We start from the raw sequence: 20,442 nt of genomic DNA on the forward strand, positions 1-20,442 counted from the left end.
TGATTGTATATTAGCATGTATTAGTTGACCTTAATCCTTTTCTTCCCTAAAGCTTCTGTTTCTTGTCCCCAGTGAAGTCCCCCTTTGCTACATTTTTAGGTGTGCCATTTCATTTGCTGGAATTTGTATTATTGTATTTTGTTTCTTGTGTACTGGGTCATGTTCCTAATATTAGTTATTCACAAGGGAGAGCACCTGTGTCCCAGGCAGAGAGAGGAATCACCTTGGGTGGTGGCACCAGGCGTCATGAAAAGAACCCAGGACCCAACCCATGTGAGGAGGTTGGAGAAGCAACTCTCATCAGCAAGCACCTGGGAGGAGGCTTTAGCCACACCTCTGGGGAGGGGCTACAACAGTTTCTATCTACATGAAGAACAAATATTTGATAATGGGCTCTTCAATCTAGCAGGGAAAGGTATAACATGATCCAGTGGCTGGAATTTGAAGCTAAACAAATTCAGACTGGAAATATGGCATATGTTTTAACAGCAAGACCAAATAACTATTAGAACAATTTACCAAGGGTCATGGTGGATTCTCCATCACTAACAATTTTTAAATCAAGACGGGATATTTTTCTAAAATATCTATTCTAGGAATTATTTCAGGTAAATTCTGTGGCCTGTGTCATACAGGAGCTCAGACTAGGATGATCACAATGTTCACTTCTAGCCTTGGAATCTATGCATCTCTTAACCTTTCAGACAATAGACTACTTAAGTAGCATACCAGGTCATAGATACTATCCCTAGGGGAATGTGTTACTATATATTTTTCCCTTTTGATGTACAGCTGCAATATTAGGTCAGGCATGATCTTCTTATATAATCCAATAATTAGTTCTAGGGGCTAGGGAGTGAATCTCTATACTGGACATAACTGGTTTAGGCTGAGAAAAATAAACCTAAAGATATTGAAGGAGTATCATTTCTGTGATTAAAAGTGAAATAATGTGGCACATAACTGGAAATATTATCCTGTAGCTGCATTGGCTGCTTTCCCACACTTAGTCATCCTCAATACAGAATTGCATTGTATACAACTACAGGATAATATTTCCAATCATGTGCCACGTTTATTTCACTTTTAATCACAGAAATAATACTCCTACACTATCTTTAGGCTCATCGTCTTCAGGCTAAACCAGTTACCATGTATGTGTGTGTGGTAATATAGTCAGTGCTGTACGAACAGAGCTGGTCTGCTCCCTAAGGAATTTACAGACCAAATTAGTCACAGAAAGGTCCTACCTAATACATATATTATCTATCTGAAGGAAGACAAGCTGAAAGCTGGTGTTGAGATATGCCTTATTTTGCGCACCTCTGAAGCATCTATTTTAACATTTCAAAACTACATAAAATATATATAGACCCCTCCCCAGATCTTTATGCTGGTCTTCATTCTGGACACTGTCCATAAACCATATTATACACAACTAATTTATTTTTTTTAAAAATCAGAGGAATAAACAAGGTGTCTTCCCAATATAAAGCACATTTCATGATAATTTCTTTTGCACCTTGTGTGCCCTTGCCCTTCCTCTGTTCATCATCCCTTGCTGTGTTAAAGCCAACGTATATTGCAAGCTCCTCGGTGCAGGGACCTCCTATTGGTTGTAAAGTGCCCGCACTGCTAGAGCAACATCCTTTGCTGATTACTGAAGTGATCATTGGGACAATTCGTGTGAGTTAGGACAGTGAGTGAAATCCTGACCCCTTTGAAGTTAGTGGGAGTTTTTCCATTGACTTTGGAGGACCCAGGATTTTAGTCAATATGTGTGTGTTGCAGAATTGCTCTGTAAAAATAAATAATTAAGGCTCTGTGTTTGTCATAGAGGTCATGGAAGTCACGGATTCTGTGACTTTCCATGACCTCCGTGACTTCTGCAGCAGCCCAGAACGGCTGGCCCTGGAGCTGCCGGAGCAGCTCGGGCAGCCCCTGGGCCAGTCGCACTGGCTGCTGCTGGGGCAGTCTCGGCCCCCCCCCGCCCCATCAGCAGGAGTTTGGGTGTGGGGGGCTCAGGTTTGGGGTGCGGGGTGGTGCTTACCTTGGGGGGGCGGGGGGGATCCCTGGAAAGGCGACAGGAACTCCCCTCCCTCAGCCCCCCGTGCTGCCTCCGCCCACAGGCACTGCCCTTGCAACTCCCAGTGGCCATGGTTCCCAGCCAATGGGAGCTGCAGAATCAGGACTTCAGACGGAGTGGAGGCAAAACATGGATTTAGGAGCTGGGATCAGCCTTCCTCCCCGTAGCATCTGCACGCCCCCCAGGCCGTGACTCCCACCGCGAGCACCCATGGCACCCCCCCGACCGCTATCCCCCCAGCATCCACAGTGCCCCCCCTCCCCAGCACCCATGGCGCCCCCCTGGGCCATGCCCCCTGAGCACCCATGGTGCTTCCCTAGGCCGCACACCCCCCCCCAGCACCTGTGGCACACCCCCCTTCAGCACCCACGGTGCCCCCAGAGCCACGCCCCTGAGGCACCCCCCCCAAATTTTAGTCAGGAGTATATAGTAAAAGTCATGGACAGGTCATGGGCTGTGAATTTTTGTTTACTGCCCATGACCTGTCCATGACTTTTACTAAAAATATCCCTGACTAAAACATAGCCTTAGTAGTAATATATGTTGATCAGGATTACTTAGCTTGCATTGTATTCCAGTACAATTAATATACAATGCAAGATAAAATATTAAGATACAAAGCTTCCTATAGATAAGTTAATGATTTCAGCCTGGTTAATTATTAATAATTCATAATTCATTTCACAGCACCGAAAAATGTGCATGATGCTTTACAGAAACGTAAAAAAACATCCCTGTCCAGAAGAGTTTTCAATCTGTTATACATGGTTTAGTGACAGGGTGACCAAGTGGGGAAATGGATGAGGTTGATAATCATCTGATCACATGATGACTCACTTCAATTACATGCATCCTGAACTTTCGTTGTAAATAAGGTGTTTTAATTAGTGCACTTCATTTTAGCAACATAGCAGAAGTGAGATTTAAGAGCAATCAGGTTCTGGAAGACCATTCCATGCATAGGAGCAGCATGGGAAAAAATACAGGTGGAGCAGAAAACCAATGAATGGCAACACTGACATCAGTTGCAGAGTAGAGAGGGTAATGGGAAGGTGGTAGGAAACAAGGTCAGTGATCAGGTTTCAGAGTAGCAGCCGTGTTAGTCTGTATCCGCAAAAAGAACAGGAGTACTTGTGGCACCTTAGAGACTAACAAATTTATTAGAGCATAAGCTTTCGTGGGCTACAGCCCACTTCTTCGGATGCATATTTATTCCACTCTATATGCATCCGAAGAAGTGGGCTGTAGTCCACGAAAGCTTATGCTCTAATAAATTTGTTAGTCTCTAAGGTGCCACAAGTACTCCTGTTCTTTTTAAGGTCAGTGATATGTACCAGGGCCTGTCTATCCAAGGTTTAAATCCAGCTCATCATAGACATTGGATCATGCACAGAGTTTCAATACAAATCCTGATTTGAGCTTTTGTGAAGTTCAGTGGCATTTGGACCCTGGGTTTTAGTTATGTCCACTTTAATTAAGGATGAATTGTCACCCTTAATTATGAATTCCCTGGTATTTGCTGTATCATAATTTTAATGGTATTTAAATAACCAAAGTTTTGTTACTGATGGATGTTTGTTTTGTTTTACTGTGAACACACTGCGGTCACTGCTGATCAATCTTTAGACTACTGAAGACGCATGCAAAGCCTAGCCTGTACATAGATCTGCCTTTGTGTGAAATGGGTAATGTGTACTTTAGTATTTAAAATAGAAATGAGTCAAGCAAATCATATGTTTGCTATTTGCAGAAACTTCTGAAAGGTTGGGTGGCTTTTTTTGTTCCTTCTAAAGTTATATTAGAAAGAATTTCCATAGTGCTACTGCAGATCTGAATAAACTATAGCACGCCAAAATTCCTATCTAAATATCTCATGACTTTTAACTGTTTCTGACAAATATGGATTTCTGTCATTTAACAGTGGGTAGAACTAGATGATGGTTTGGGATTAAGATTTTTTCAAAGATATAAACAGGGTGCTAATGAATTCAAGCTAATCAGTGTATAGGGTGCAGCCATTAACCAAATACCTCTAAAGTTCTTCACTGTGGCCACCCATGTTCATAATATGGAGTTGTCATATGGGGATTACAGGTCCCTGCATACAGTATGCTCCAATCTTGATCTGAGCAACTTGGCATTTTGTATCAACACCGGGCATTACATAATATACACAGGGCACATTCTCATATGAGAGATTAGGGCAGCTGCAGTCTGCTCCATTTTCTCTAAATTAGGTGTTGCCCTCGGGCTTTTGGCATCTCTCCAACGTGTCATGCTGTTGAGCCAAGTTGGGGTGCCTCTGATGTAAGTGGTGACATGCTGCAAAATAGTATAACAAGCCTTGCAGGCCCCTGCTAATCACAACATTGGTTTCAAATGGCAAGTGCCACCTTGTTGCTGTTGGGTTTTATTATTATTATTATTATGCTTGTTTTTTTTCTCTCATAGTGGATGTGCGTGTGTATCTTGTGCATGTGCCTGTTCGGAGTGGGAGTGGGAAAATAATAATCATCTCGACTAGCAGGTTGAGATCTAGAAACATGTTCCCAGAACAGTATTTTGGATCAAACACCTAACATTTAAAAATGAAAAGGTCCATCAGCTGTTATAAATTCTACACATTCATTTGCATTATGGTGTTAGTGGCAATGCACATGCTTTCTTCATATTTATCAGGTGAATTTTCTTAATCCACTGAAATTGCCCCATCATTGATATTAGTGGAGCATGTTTGCTAGTTTTATTATTTCCACACTGTGTTTACACAGTAACATAATACACGACAAAATAACACTGTGGCATGGGAAGGGTACAGAGTGCCTGAATTCAGTTTATACCTATGCCTGCCTTCCCATTGTCTTGTGTATCTGTTTGGGTGCTTTCCAGTTTTGGAATCTCCATCCTTTCCCTGTTATGTTGTGAATTTATTTGTTCCAAGGAGATGGCTCTGATTTCTAAGTCTTGGAAGACAACAGCTGAATTCAGATTTTTACATATAAGAAAAATCTTAATATATTTATTTGCATTTTTTTATATAAACACACTTTGTTAATCTTCTGGGATCTTTTTGTATTTACAAAATGTGTGAACTTGAATCTTCACATACATATGAAAAAATGTGTGAACATTCTAAAATTTACAAGCTTTATATGAATCCATAAAACTTTTTTGTTATAAACTTTATTAACTAATGCTTTTGTTAACAGAGATAAAAATAAGCAAGTTACATAACCATGGAAGGCTCCCACAGCCTTCACCTTTCCCCACAAATGACACGCTCAACATTCTTGGCTAGAGTTTTATTTAAAACACATTTTAAAAGACACAACTGTAAAACATTAGATCCCTCCAAAAAGCAAGTGTTATAAATTGACTAACAGGAAGAAACTAGGCAGACCTGCTGTGCAACCCTGGACAAGTCTCCATCAGACTCAAATCCTATACAGACACCAGCCATATATGTCAGACAGAGATAGCGCCTCTTCCAAATTCACCTACTAACTTGGAATAACAACAAATGATTTTCCAAAGTCTGTAATCTCCCGATTGATCTCCTTTCTGCTCTCATTCATTCCTTTCATGTCTCTTGTGTGCCAAACCTTTCCAAGATAAGACATTGGACTAAATTATGGGCAACTTGCAGTTCAAATCCTGAATAAAGACTAGGTCTCATCCTATTCTAAAGTCTAGGTTCACACCCAGGAAGACTCCCACATTGATGTTTTATCTCCAGGTGAAGCACCAGTCTTTGAGGTTTCAGCAACTACCGGTACTTTAGATTATAGAATTATAGATTATAGAATATCAGGGTTGGAAGGGACCTCAGGAGGTCATCTAGTCCAACCCCCTGCTCAAAGCAGAACCAATCTTACATGTAAAAATCTGAATTCAGCTGTTGTCTTCCAAGATTTCTTTCCTGTACTACAGCTGTAGCTCTTTATGTTATCTGATCCTCATGATATAAGCATGGTTGGGATAAATTAGTATTTGCCTGGGAAACTTGGGCTCTGCAGGAAGTGATGCCGATGATTTAATAGGTAGCACTCTTCTCTTTGAGACAGGACTGAACTAGTGTCCTAGAATGGGGAATGCTGTGCTGCTATCTTTAGAATTAGATTAAAATCAAGACCATGATCACATCTAGTCATTGAAGCTGGGCTGGACCTTGGGGTAAGAGTTGAGATGCATGAACCCCTATGTCCTGGCCAAATTCCTGCCTGGGTATATGCATTCAATCTACCCAACTTCTCCCTGCAGTTTCAATTGATATTGTGTTCTTAATTTTCTCCCCTAAACAATTGTGTAAGTACTTACTGTGTAAGTAAAAGGTTACTGGTTTAACCTTCAGGATACCTGCATTTCATTGGTGGAAATCCCCTATATTTGTAAAGTGCTTTAGAATCTTTTAGTTTATCTAGAACAGTCTAAATGTAGGTGTAAAGGGTACAAGGCCTGAAGGGGTAAATTAGGCCACTTACCGTTAGGCTGCACCTGGAGGAACCTAGGGAGTGCCAGGGCCTAATTGCTGATGAAGTCCAGCTATGGGAGGAGTTGGGTGGGATCTATAAAGAGAGGGAGTTGGTAGGCTGCAAGGGGGGAAAACTTGTGGTCTGACTTACTGGTACAAGGGGGAAGAACAGGAAGGTGTAATGACAGACTAGGAAGCAGTCCAAGCAAGGAGCAGTAAGGGCTGGGAGAGTAAAAGCCCAGAGCTGCTGGGTTGAGGACTGGCTGGAAGCAGACTTTGATGGTACCCTGCAAAGGGGGAGAACTTTTAGATGACTTAAGTGGAGGGCTAAGCCATGAAGAGGAAAGTGCTACAGCTCAAGGTGAAAGAGGCCATGGAGTGAGTGAGTGGAATGAAGGGCTGAGTAACTGCAGGAAGGGGTGTCAGAGATAATTCCCCAGATGAGCCATAAGGAGGTGCTGCCAAGCAGTGAGCAGAGCAGACACTGTCACAGTTGGATATTGTAAATGCCCTTAGACTCTTTTCACAGTGTTTCCATTCACTGGCCATATCAGTTGTTCTGTTAGACTAGTGCTGCTTCCTATGTGGCATCTCAATTACTTGAGGTTTGCAACCATAGTAGCCCATTCCATATGATCCTCTGCTAATATCTTTGTGGAAGAATATTCATTTTGATCTACTGAGATGTGAAAAAGTGGGATTTTTCTAATATTTGTATGAATACTGAAGGGAAATTGAGGCACACAATGTGCTGCATGGTAAACTAGGTGGTGGGAAAAGGCTGTTTACTCTTGGGCAGGCTACAACAAAGATGTGAATGGCATCTAGTTTTCTTGGGTTTGGGGCCAGGGTCAATGGAGGGTCCATGAAGACAATGGCAAATCCATCAGATGTTTACTCATCTAGAATGTCTCTTTTGCTTGTGCTAATCTGCTGCTGACATCAATATCCAATCTTCCATTTTCTGTAATGATGCTTCTTAGGTAGCAATTGTCTCTCACTTGCTGTATGGGTGTGTCAGTCACTAGAATCTTGCATGTTCCCGCAGGATCTTTGCATATCACCATGGTTTTTGTCTTGTCTACATTCCACTCTAGACCATATTCATATATAATGTCCACTAACTTCATCAGACCACCTTCTAAATAGCCAACAGCATTGTCATCTGCATGTTTGTTCATCCATTTTCCATTTATCTTAATACATTCTTCTGTTTCTTTGATTTAATTGAACATTCACTAGAAACACTCAATGAAATCAGGCTTCAGCAACTCATAATCCATTCAGCACTGGGAATATACAGTGATGCAGAGTCACAGATTGTGCTTGCTCTGTTGCACCCCTTCCTGACTTAGTGTGTTGCTGCAGGCACTCCCTTCCTCAGTTACCCTTCTTTCAGGGCCCCTTAAGAGCTCCACACTCTCTAAAAGCGGTTTAAGAGAAAATTCCCCTCCTGGAGTTCTACTTTATTAAATACAAAGAAACCTGAAATAAAGTCTCTCCCCTAGGCCTGGTCTACACTAGGCGTTTATGTCGAAGTTAGCGCCGTTACATCGAATTAACCCTGCACCCGTCCACACCGCAAAGGTATTTAGTTCGACATAGAGGTCTCTTTAATTCGACTTCTGTACTCCTCCCCGACGAGGGGAGTAGCGCTAAATTCGACATGGCCATGTCGAATTACGCTAGGTGTGGATGGAAATCGACGCTAATAGCTCCGGGAGCTATCCCACAGTGCACCACTCTGTTGACGCTCTGGACAGCAGTACGAGCTCGGATGCTCTGAACTGCCACACAGGAAAAGCCCCGGGAAAATTTGAATTTGAATTCCTTTTCCTGTCTGGCCAGTTTGAATCTCATTTCCTGTCTGGACATCGTGGCGAGCTCAGCAGCACTGGCAACGATGCAGAGCTCTCCAGCAGTGATGGCCGTGCAATCTCAGAATAGAAAGAGGGCCCCAGCATGGACTGATCGGGAAGTCTTGGATCTCATCGCTGTGTGGGGCGATGAGTCCGTGCTTTCCGAGCTGCGATCCAAAAGACGGAATGCAAAGATCTACGAGAAGATCTCTAAAGACATGGCAGAGAGAGGATACAGCCGGGATGTAACGCAGTGCCGCGTGAAAATCAAGGAGCTGAGACAAGGCTACCAGAAGACCAAAGAGGCAAACGGACGCTCCGGATCCCATCCCCAGACATCCCGTTTCTACGAGGCACTGCATTCCATCCTCGGTGCGGCCGCCACCACTACCCCACCAGTGACCGTGGACTCTGAGGATGGGATAGTGTCCACGGCTGGATCCTCGGACATGTTAGCGGACGGGGAAGATGAGGAAGGAGATGAGGAGGACGAGGCAGTCGACAGCGCTCACAACGCTGATTTCCCCGACAGCCAGGATCTCTTCATCACCCTTACAGAGATCCCCTACCAACCCTCCCCAGCCGTTACCCCGGACACAGAATCTGGGGAAGGATCAGCCAGTAAGTGTTGTAAAAATCTAAACATTTATTTGTAACAGAACAGGAATATTAACAATTTAAAAAATGGGTTTCTCATGATTAGTTTGATTAGCTTAACGGTTCAGTCATGGGCAGTGCAACTATTGAAAAAAAATCTAGCAATGTCCGGTTTTGCATGATTGTCCTGCCCAAGCCGCTCTACTGGTTAGTCACTGCTACAGCAGCTACAGTAAAATGCGGTCTATATGTCCGGGGATGGAGCAGAAATCCTCCTGTGACATCTCGAGGAAGCTCTCCTGGAGGTAATTGGAAATCCGCTGCATTAGGTTCTTGGGGAGAGCGGCCTTATTGGGTCCTCCGTAGTAGGACACGTTGCCACGCCACGAGACTATCAAGTACTCTGGAATCATTGCTCTGCACAGCATGGCGGCATACGGCCCTGGTCTTTGCAGGCTTTCCCGGAGCATTCTCTCTTTCTCGCTGTCAGAGATCCTCATGAGGGTGATGTCGCTCATGATGACCTGCTTTGAATGAGGTAGGGGAATGTTAGTGTTGGGACTGCTTTGCCGTTCCTTTACAGAACTGTAACCGCTGGTTTGCAGCCACGCGGTGGAGGCGGGAGAGGGGCAGCCGAAAGGGATCGTTCCCGGGGACAGCCGCGAGGGTGTGGGACAGGAGCAGACTTCCTGCTTGCCGAATTGCTGGCAGCAGGGACTGACATTGATTTCAATGTGAAATGAGGCCATTGCTAATATTAAAGTTTTAAGCTGCCACAAGTCTACGGCTTACCATGTCTGCCTGCAACAGAAATTCCGTTGTCCTGACACGGTTCTCAAATGTGCTGTGCAAGACCCCAGGCACTGAATGCGAAGGCCGAGAATTCGACCTTGTGCTGAGTGCGCATGTGAGAGGTGCTGTGCATGGTCTTGTTAACAGAGAAAGACTATGTTCTTTGTTCACAACTACATTTATCTTTCTGAGGAATTCACTCCCTTTTTCCCATTCCCACAGCCCCATCTGCGACTGTCTCACAACCTAGCCTGTCATCACACTCCCAGAGGCTAGCGCGGATTAGGCATAAGAAGAAGAGGACACGGGAGGACATGTTCTCGGAGCTTATAGCCTGCTCCAGAGCCCAGGCAGCACAGCAGACCCAGTGGCGGGAGAACTTGACCCGAATGCACCAAGCCAACATGGATCGGGAGGAGAGGTGGCGTCAGGAAGACCAGCAGGCGACTCAAACCCTGCTTGGACTAATGAGGGAGCAAACGGACACGCTCCGGCGCCTTGTGGATGTTCTGCAGGAACGGAGGCAGGAGGACAGAGCCCCGCTGCAGTCCATCTCTAACCGCCCTCCCCCGCCACCAAGTCCCATACTCCCCTCACCCAAAGTGCACAGAAGGAGAGGCGGCAGAGTCCCTGCTAACTCTCACTCCACCCCTGCAGAGAGCTCGAGCAGCAGAAGGCTCTCATTCCCCAAAATTTGACAAGTTCTTTCCTTCCCGCCTGACACAAGCCCCCGTCCAAGTTTCACTTTCCCAGTTCCATGTTTGGTTGATAATAAAAAATACGTTTCTGTTAACTACTGTTTCCATCATGTTCTTTTGCAGGAGGGGGGGATAGGGGGTTGGTAATTCGACAGGACAGTCACCTTTGGCAGGGTATATAGTCGGGGGCAGGCACAGCAGCAGGGCACATACATAGTGCAGTGATGCAGTGACTAGTTACCCTGGTTAGTCTGGGAGGTTGTTTTCATGTTATGTGGTGGGGGGTGGGTTGCTCTGTGACTTTGTGGCAGGGGAGGGCAGTTACAGATCTTAAGCGGCGGTCCTTAGGCAGGATCACAGAGCCACACAGCAGGGGATCTGTAACCGTCCTCCCCCTGCCACAAAGTCACATAGACCCCCCCATACACACAGTCCCTATCAGGAGGGGTGACAGGCTCCGTTGAAACAACCATCCCACCGCAGCGGAGCCTGTCAATCCTTGAGTTTAGAAGCTGCATTCGCGCCACTACAGTACACCCGCTCCGCACCACAGTCTGCGTCCCAGTTTTAAAAAATTCCCGCGAATACAGTATTAAAGAAAACGGTGTGCTTTAACAAAGTAGAACTATTTTTATTTTGAAATGTGTGTTGGAAGTGGGGTGAAGGGGGTATGTAACTGGATAGGATAGTCAACATTAACTGGGCAAAGAAATGGGGGCAGGTTTAGCTTCTCAATACACAAACTTTAAAGTCACAGGTTACCCTGCTCACTCAGGAACTTTGCTTTCAAAGCCTCCCGGATGCACAGCGCTTCCCGCTGGTCTCTTCTAATCGCCCGGCTGTCTGGCTGTGAGTAATCAGCAGCCAGGCTATTTTCCTCAACCTCCCACCCCGCCATAAAGGTCTCCCCCTTGCTCTCACAGAGATTGTGGAGCACACAGCAAGCTGCAATAACAATGGGGATATTGGTTTCGCTGAGATCACAGCGAGTCAGTAAGCTTCTCCATCTCCCCTTGAGACGGCCAAAAGCACACTCCACCACCATTCTGCACTTGCTCAGCCGGTAGTTGAAGAGTTCTTTTTCAGTGTCCAGGGCGCCAGTATAGGGCTTCATGAGCCAGGGCATTAGCGGGTAGGCTGGGTCCCCGAGGATGACTATAGGCATCTCCACATCCCCAAGAGTTATTTTGTGGTCCGGGAAGTAAATACCTTGCTGCAGCCGTCTAAACAGACCAGAGTTCCTGAAAACACGAGCATCATGAACCTTGCCCGGCCATCCCACGTAGATGTTGGTAAAACGTCCCCTGTGGTCCACCAGTGCTTGCAGCACCATGGAAAAGTAGCCCTTTCTGTTAATGTACTGGCTGGCCTGGTGTTCCGGTGCCAGGATAGGGATGTGAGTTCCATCTATGGCCCCACCGCAGTTTGGGAATCCCATCGCTGCGAAGCCATCTATGATCGCCTCCACGTTTCCCAGGGTCACTACCTTTGGCAGCAGTACATCAACGATTGCCTTGGCTACTTGCATCACAACAACCCCCACGGTAGATTTGCCCACCCCAAACTGGTTCGCGACTGACCGGTAGCTGTCTGGCGTTGCAAGCTTCCACAGGGCTATGGCCACTCGCTTCTGGACAGTCAGGGCTGCTCGCATCCGGGTGTCATTGCGCTTCAGGGCAGGGGACAGCAACTCACAAAGTTCCAGGAAAGTTCCCTTCCGCATGCGAAAGTTTCGCAGCCACTGGGATTCATCCCAGACCTGCAGCACTATGCGGTCCCACCACTCAGTGCTTGTTTCCCGTGCCCAGAATCTCCTTTCCACGGCATCAACATGACCCATTGCCACCGTGATGTTCTCGGCGCTGGGTCCCCTGCTTTCTGAGAGGTCTGTGCTACTCTCAGACTTCAGGCCATCACCGCGTTGACGTAGCCTCCTCGCCTGACTTTTCTGCATCTGCCTCAGGGAAAGGTGTATGATAAGTTGCGAGGCGTTGAGAGCGGCCACAACTGCAGTGATGGTTGCAGCAGGCTCCATGCTCGCAGTGCTGTGGCGTCCGCGCTGTCACTGACTAGAAAAGTGCGCGAACTGATTTCCCGCCGGCGCTTTCAGGGAGGGAGGGCGGGAGTGATGGACGGATGACGACAGTTACCCAAAAGCACCCTGGACACCTTTTTTTTACCCAGAAGGCATTTGCGGCTCCACCCAGAATTCCAATGGGCAGCGGGGACTCCGGGAACTGTGGGATAGCTGACCACAGTGCACCACTTCCAATGTCGACGCTTTCCCCGTTAGTGTGGACTCACAAAGTCGAATTACTGTCCTTAGTGTGGACACACACGTTCGACTTTGCAATATCGATTCCAAAAATTCGATTTAAGTAAAATCGAACTACTCTCGTAGTGTAGACAAGGCCCTAGGGTTCAGGAGTTGCACAGACCTCCTCTTTGGGCCTGGGTTTCTCAGTCCTGGCCTCCCTCGCCTGTCGTCTTTCCCCTGGGACTCAGGGGTTGCACAGCCCTCTGTTTTGGGGCTTGTGGTCTCCGGGAGCGCCTTTCCCTTAGGAGATGTTCTCTCTCTCTCTCAGCATCTCCCTGCAACTGAGTCCTGAAGGCCTTTTATGAGCCCCAGGTGCTCATTAGTCTTAACTACCTGGATGGGCTCAATCCCCTGAAATTAGCTCATCACAGGTAGCTGGGCCTGGACTCATGTAAAAGGGCCAGTGACCCCTAGTGTTGCTAACTCTCACGATTTTGTCATGACTCTCATGATAATAATTGTTTTCCTTAAAGCCCCAGCTCCTGGAGTCAAGTGGACAAGTGGTGATTTCAGCCTTCATTCTTAAAGAAAAAGTAAGTTTCTAGGCCTCGTGGCTGTGGAGAAAGCTTCAAAATGTGACCCCAGTGCACCTTAAAGGCTCAAAAAGCAGAAGGCAAATAAACACACCAAATCTATTATTTTTACATGATCTCATGATTTTTGGTGATTCTAACTCGTGATTTTCGAACATTTGGGGTTGGCAATACTCTGACATGCAGGCTTTCCCTCAGCAGAGGCCCAGGACAAAAGTTATCCCAGGATTGCCTTTTTATTCTAATGATTAGCTTCTCTTCCAGGGAGACTGCTAAATAGTTCCTTCCCATGTATTGGATTTGAATGTTGGGTACCAGAGGACTTTACCTTGTACAACACCATTTTGAGCAGAGGGATGGATGGATTGATGCTACAGGAAATTTCATCAGCCATAAGAATGGTTGTTTTGTTTTGTTTTGTTTTGTTTGTGGAGGGAAGTGTGTTTTGGGGAGAGGGAGATTTTCATTACATCCAGCTCTTTAAACGGATATGAAATTACCTAACATAGGATTTTTGCTCAGGTGGGAAAGGCTATTTTTAAAGTAAAATGTCTTGCCTTTGCTTTTTTCCATAAAACAAAAATATTGATTAACCTTTAAAATGTGGTGTTTGTTTGTTGTAGTGAATGTGTGTATGAAACTATGGGAACAAGAAATGAAAATGAGCAGCAACTTTTACATCCATATTAAAATTTCCCTCCAAGATTGGGATGTTTAGATCAGAGAGGATTCTCCAGTGGTGAGAATCTTTAGAATGTGACTCTGTCACTGTTAAGTAGCGGATGACCTGACCTCCTTTAATCCAGTATGTTTTATAAAATGCTGAGCTTAAGCAGGAAGGTTGAAGTTGCCTCACATCCTGTAGGATAGTACTGTATGTAGCACCGCACTTCATGTTGACTCTCAGGGTATGGCTGTGCTGCGAGGGAAAAAAAGAAAGTGGCAGTGCACCTCAGGACCCAGGTCAACAGACGTGGGGTTACGGGGCTTTCGCTATCAGGCTTAAAATAGCAGTATAGACATTCCCTCAGGCTGAAGCCTAGGCTCTGAAACCTGGTGAGCGGGGAGGGTCTCAGAACCTGGACTTCAGCCTGAGCAGGAACATCTACACTGGTATCTTTAGCCCCATAGCACCAGACCTGCAAGCCCAAGTTAGTTGACCCAGGCTCTGAAACTTGCTTCTGTGTCTGTTTTGTTTTTACAATGTAGATGTATCCTCACTGACTCTCTCTCACAAATGGAGACGGGAATTAATCCCAAAAAGTGAGAGAGAGAATACATCCACAGTAGATTGCAGCAGCATCAGTACTTCACTTCACTTCCAATTGGTGGTAAAATCAGTTTCACAAAACCTGGCCTCAGTCATTACTGAACTACTACAGAGGTCACTATACATCGTGTCTTGCTGCAGAAGACACTGGACTGTCAAGAACTCTGGCTCTTTCTCACCTGGTTCTTTTCCCCCTTTGAATTCTTGCAGAATTTGCTTTATATTTACGGCATTTTCCTAAACACATACATAGTATGATTGGGTGGGAAGTAGTAAAAATAAAAAGCACCCTATGTGCAAGTGCACTTTTTAATATACAGTCTCTTATATGAAAGCCTTGCTTCCATATTATTAAAGCAAATAAAATGAGTATATCTCACAGTCTTAGTCTTAAAACAGGTGATTTCACTAAGAATAATTGGTATTCACAGACAAGATGAGCATTTTCATCCACCTAATAATGAGCAAGTTAAAAGACACCTAGTGAGTTGTCTTAACAAAATTAGCAAATGTAAAAGGAACTAATTACCACTTGATTCATCCAGAATACAAAATTGCATTAGCAATGATCTGTCTACCTGATGTTATGTAGACTACGGAGCAAAGAAACTGAGCAGGTACCTGGTGATCAAACACTCTGTCCTTACTGATGGCTTTGGCAGTGGTATGCTCTCATGGTTAATGGGGGACTTTTTAATATATTCTATATAGGTTCTTAGCACCAGCTCTTTACTGACTTCCAGTAGTGCATTAAACAATGTGACTAATATCTATCATGTGTCTGTTTCTTCTCCTATCCCCAGGGAAAGAAGTCTAGATGAATAAAAAAGACCATAAACACGAAGGGTGGGTCTACACTGCATCTGGGAGCTAGCTTCTTAGCATGGGTCCACAGCTTCTCTAGCCCACCCCCACTGTCCCAAGTCTCAGAGCCCAGCTCATATACAGAGGGATAAATTCAGACCCTATATGAACAAGTGTGACTCACTGAAGTCAATAGATCTGCCCCTGCTATGATATATTTGAATCTGGAACAGAGATCAACATTGTTCTCCGTAAAGTAAAAAACCTCAGCAGGGGTTGCACATCTATAAAGGAAAGCAGAATCTGGGTCTTGCAAGCGCTTTTCAAAATATGCAGTTTTATCTGTGATTGCGATTATCGAGCATATATTTAGAGGTACACGGGCAAACATGCATGCAGAAAATCGGGGTGAGAGTGAGCTACACTGGCCTTCTCCCTACTCAATTCTAAAACTTTAACTAATAATAGGGTATAATCCCAGTACCCCACTTAGGACAAAGCCTGCTTTGGTTCTTTGGGGCTTCTTTTGGAAGCAGTAGTCTAGGGTTTGTTTCTGAGGCATGGAATAGCCAAGCATGTGGGCCCCACTCCTAAAGGTGCTTTGTGGAAGAACACCAGAAATTGTCTGCACAACCTACAATACACGTGCACAGATAATCTAAAATTGAACAGTTCTGGGAAGTCAGGAATACATACTCAAATAAGAAGTAGGATTTTACCACAGCTGCCAGAATGTGCTGACTACCTTCCCACAAATCACCTTGGCATTGTAAGCTAAATGCACACACACCCCTTTGAAGTCCTGGGACATCATAGATGTGGGTCTGGATGTTGAGAGGAAATGGTGAATGTGACTGGTTGATATACTGAGTACAGATCAAAACAAATTGTGTTGCTTCACAGTCCCCACTTCTGTGTTTTGTTTTTTAATCTGACCAGGTTAGAATAGTTTTAGGCTGTGGATAGATGGATTTGATAAATAAATAAAATGAATATTGTTGCATCTTTGGCCAATGTGGTTAGCACTCAGTCTTGCAGGTTTGTGGAGAAGTCAATCATATGAGTCAGACATGTTCTCAGAATAATCTTGTTTATTTACAAAAAAATTACATAAAGTCCCTTTCCCTTTGAACACAGTAGAAATAAACAGCAGGCAGTTTCCTTGCTTTGAAATCCCCAACTATGTCACTCTAGCAATCTCTGTGTCCAAGAAGCTCTGTCTTTCAGTGTCATCTGAGGTGCCACTCACAACTACTTCTCCAGGCTTTCTGTTGGCTCTTTGCCTCTCAGGACATGTCTACACTGGAGCTGGAGGTATAATTTCCAATTCCAGTAGAGGTACCAATGCTAGCTTGCAAAAAATAGTAATGTGGCTGGTGTTGCATAGGCTGGCCACCCCAAGTGCAATCCCATCTGAAACCCTCCATGCATAAATGGGGTGGTTATCCCAGCCAGCCACAGCCATGCTGCTATTTTTAGCCTGCTAGCTCGATGAGTGCTACCGCAGGTATGTCTACCAGAGCTGGAAATTACACATCCTGCTCCAGTGTAGACTCGCACTCTTATTTCCTGACTTTGCTACCAGGCAAACATCAAGGCCCAGACTATGTAGCTCTGAGCTACCATGCAATTTATCATCTTGTGTGGTGCCCCACCCCATTGTTTCCAGCTGTCTTTACTACATAAAAGGATTTTAATTGTCAGGCTCAGAGGAAATAGCAAAGGGTCCGTAGCATACGCATGGGCTTTAAGGAGGTCTACGATTGTCTTTGGATCAAAAATGCACTTGACGGTAGCCATTAGTTCCTTCCATTGTAACAACAGGCTCATATCCTAGAGGTCAGGTCCCTATGAGCCTAATCCAAAACCCACTGAAGTCCTTTCCATTTATTTCAATGGGCTCTGCATTAGGAACTATACTAATTTAATTAACCTGCCTAATTTACCCTAAACTATCAACTTCCACTAAAATCAGCACACAAAGATGTGGTCTGCTCACAGGACTTGCAGCACAGTTCTAATCCCAGTTCCTGACACTAACCCCCACTGTGGTTTTGGGAAAATGTATTTATCTTTTTGTTTCTACTTTTGCAAAATGGGAATAATATTTGCATCATAGGGGTGTTCTTCTGTGGATTAATTGCTTAATGTTTGTAAAGCTTGTGTAAAGAATTTGGAGATGAAAAGCACTGCAGCAGTGTTAATTATTATTATTATTGGTGTAGCTGTTGTTATGCAAAGCCTTGACCTTGGGGCCATTCACAAGCTGTGAATTCCAGCAGGCCAGGTCTCTGAATCCTTCCAGGATAGGTTACTCCCTTTCAGGGTGTGACAGATTCCCCCATTCCACAGGGGTGCCACCGGGAATTGGGATACTGATGAGTCCTCTGACCCATCAGCCTGGGCTTCCTCTCACACTGTGCTGCCATGACAAGCTGCAGACCTGCTCCTGGTCCTACACTTCCACTGCCAGCATTCATACAGGAAGGGGGTGGCCGTGTTAGTCTGTATCTACAAAAACAACAAGGAGTCTGGTGGCACCTTAAAGACTAACAGATTTATTTGGGCATAAGCTTTCGTGAGTAAAAACCTCACTTCTTGCATCCGAAGAAGTGAGGTTTTTACTCATGAAAGCTTATGCCCAAATAAATCAGTTAGTCTTTAAGGTGCCACCAGACTCCTTGTTGTTTTTGTAGCATTCATACAGGCAGGGACACACCCAGCTGCAGTTACAGGCAGGCCCTCTGACCAGCCACTGCGTGAACCAACAATAGAGAGGCTACAGCCAAGCTAACCACCAGCTTCCCAGGCATGCACCCCCCTCTGGAATATAAAATCAAAATTATCTTGTGCTGCATAGGGAACTGTACAGCGTAAACTCATAGAGTTTTCCCCTCCCTCGATGTGGAGAGGAAATGCAACAGCCCCCTAAGCTAAGATTCCTTAGCACTTCACTCCAAACTTACTGGTTTAGATTAAAACATAAAATAAATTTATTAACTACAAAAGATAGATTTTAAGGGATTATAAATGATAGCAAATAGATCAAAGCAGATTACGCAATCTAAGCTTAATATACTAGAAAGATAGGATTTGATTTACCAATCTCACCCTGACTGATGACACAAGCAGGCTGCAGATTCTTAAGGCACAAGCTACACTTGCTTTGCAGCTTGGAATCCCCAGGTTTTTCATAAACAGGCTAGAAATTCCTTTAGCCTAGGTCCGGCACTTTCCCCAGTTCAGCCTTTATTCCTCAGGTGTTTTTGTGAGTCTTCTTGTGTGGGGAGTGAAGAACAACAGATGATATTACTCCCTGCCTTATATAATTTTAGTATATGGTAGAACCCTTTGTCCCAAACTCAGTTTGTGGAAAAAAACGGACATCCCAAGATGGAGTCCAGAGTCATGGACCAAGATGGTGGTCACATGCCCTTGTATACCTTGCTGAGTCATAGCAGCCATTACTTACAGGCTGTCTGGAACATTCACACGAAGGTTAAGTTCTTCCAGGGCCAATTTTCCTTGCTGATGGGCCATCAGCACTGTCTGGCTTCTTCATTGTTGTAGCAGAAAGGCTAGTTGTGGGTGTCACCCAGAGTAAGCACGTTTGAAATACAGATATATAATCAATATTCCTAACTATAGATACAAAAATGATACAGGCATACAACTAGGATAATCATATTCAGCAAATCATAACTTTTCCAATGACCCCTCACATGACCTATCTTGTACAAAATGCATCATAATTATGCCATAATAATATCATAATAATATCACTATGAAGAATATGGGGTATAGTGTCACACAGGGTCAATGAAATGATGTCTTCTTTAAGGGAAATCTTGTCACACTCTTCATTTCTATGTTACAGGGCCATGCCCTTCTCTCCTGAGTATGCTCAGTAATCAGAAGAAATTCTTCTGTCCCATTTTTTTTCGTGCATTTATCACTGAGGATTTCCTTGCATCCAATGATGAATTTGTATTGACCAGAAGCTGTCATCCTTCCTCTAGATCCTGGCTGTTGCCCTCTTAGTTGGGAACAGGGTTTAATAATAAGAAACAAATAATATCTTCTCTCTGCTTAGCACTTTTAGTTTTGAATTCCAAAATACTTTAACAGCAAGAATGAATCAGGCTACTACTGAAATGTCAGCCACCTCTGGGGTGGAACACAGATTTTTCATTTTCAAAGTGCTAAAGCTTCTGTTTAACAGTGCATAGCAAGAGTACACTACAGGTTAAGCTTGAAGTGGAGAATAATTCTGTATCATATACAAATACAGATGAGATCCAGCACTTTTTAGCTTGTGAGGCCACAGAGATCTGAATACAGTCCATGAACTTGTTTCACATAGAAGCTCATCATCAGCTAGTAACAGCTTTCCATCATTAATCATCTATACTGGATCTGAATCAGTGCTCTACATTTGAAAGGTTTTCTCTATTACCTGTGCCCTCAGCCTTCTAGTCCAATGGGTGTTTGTTAGCTTATATGTTGGTTCACTTACTACGTTAGAGTCAAGTTATTTAAAAGGGCCAATATTTTTTTTAAAAAGACCTTTTACATTTAACGATGATGTGATTGCCTTGCATACTGACCATTGAAGGTGCTGATCCAAAGCCCATTGAGTCAATGGAAGAACTTCCACTGACTTCAGAGGGAGTTGTATCAGTCCCAAAATGCTGAGTGGCATGGAAGCTTCTCTAAGCACTGAATTGGGGAAACACGTATCTGAAGATTCCTCAGATCTCTTGCTATCTAAAAACCTGACCCAACTCCTACTGAAGTCAACGGGAGTCTAGTTTCCAGTGGCTTTAGTGGGTTCTAAATTAGTGGTTCTGAAGAAAACTGAGGAGAGGGTATTCTCAAGGAGTGGATGACCAATTTTTATATGATTCCATCTGGTGTGTTGGAACAATCCCAATACTATCCTAACAGGCTGCAGACAATAATTTTTAAAACCACTATTCCCATCAGCAGAAAGAAGAGCCTCGTGGTCAGAATGA

This window comes from Malaclemys terrapin, chromosome 2 (genome assembly GCF_027887155.1).
Source record: "Malaclemys terrapin pileata isolate rMalTer1 chromosome 2, rMalTer1.hap1, whole genome shotgun sequence".
Taxonomy (NCBI): Eukaryota; Metazoa; Chordata; order Testudines; family Emydidae; genus Malaclemys; species Malaclemys terrapin.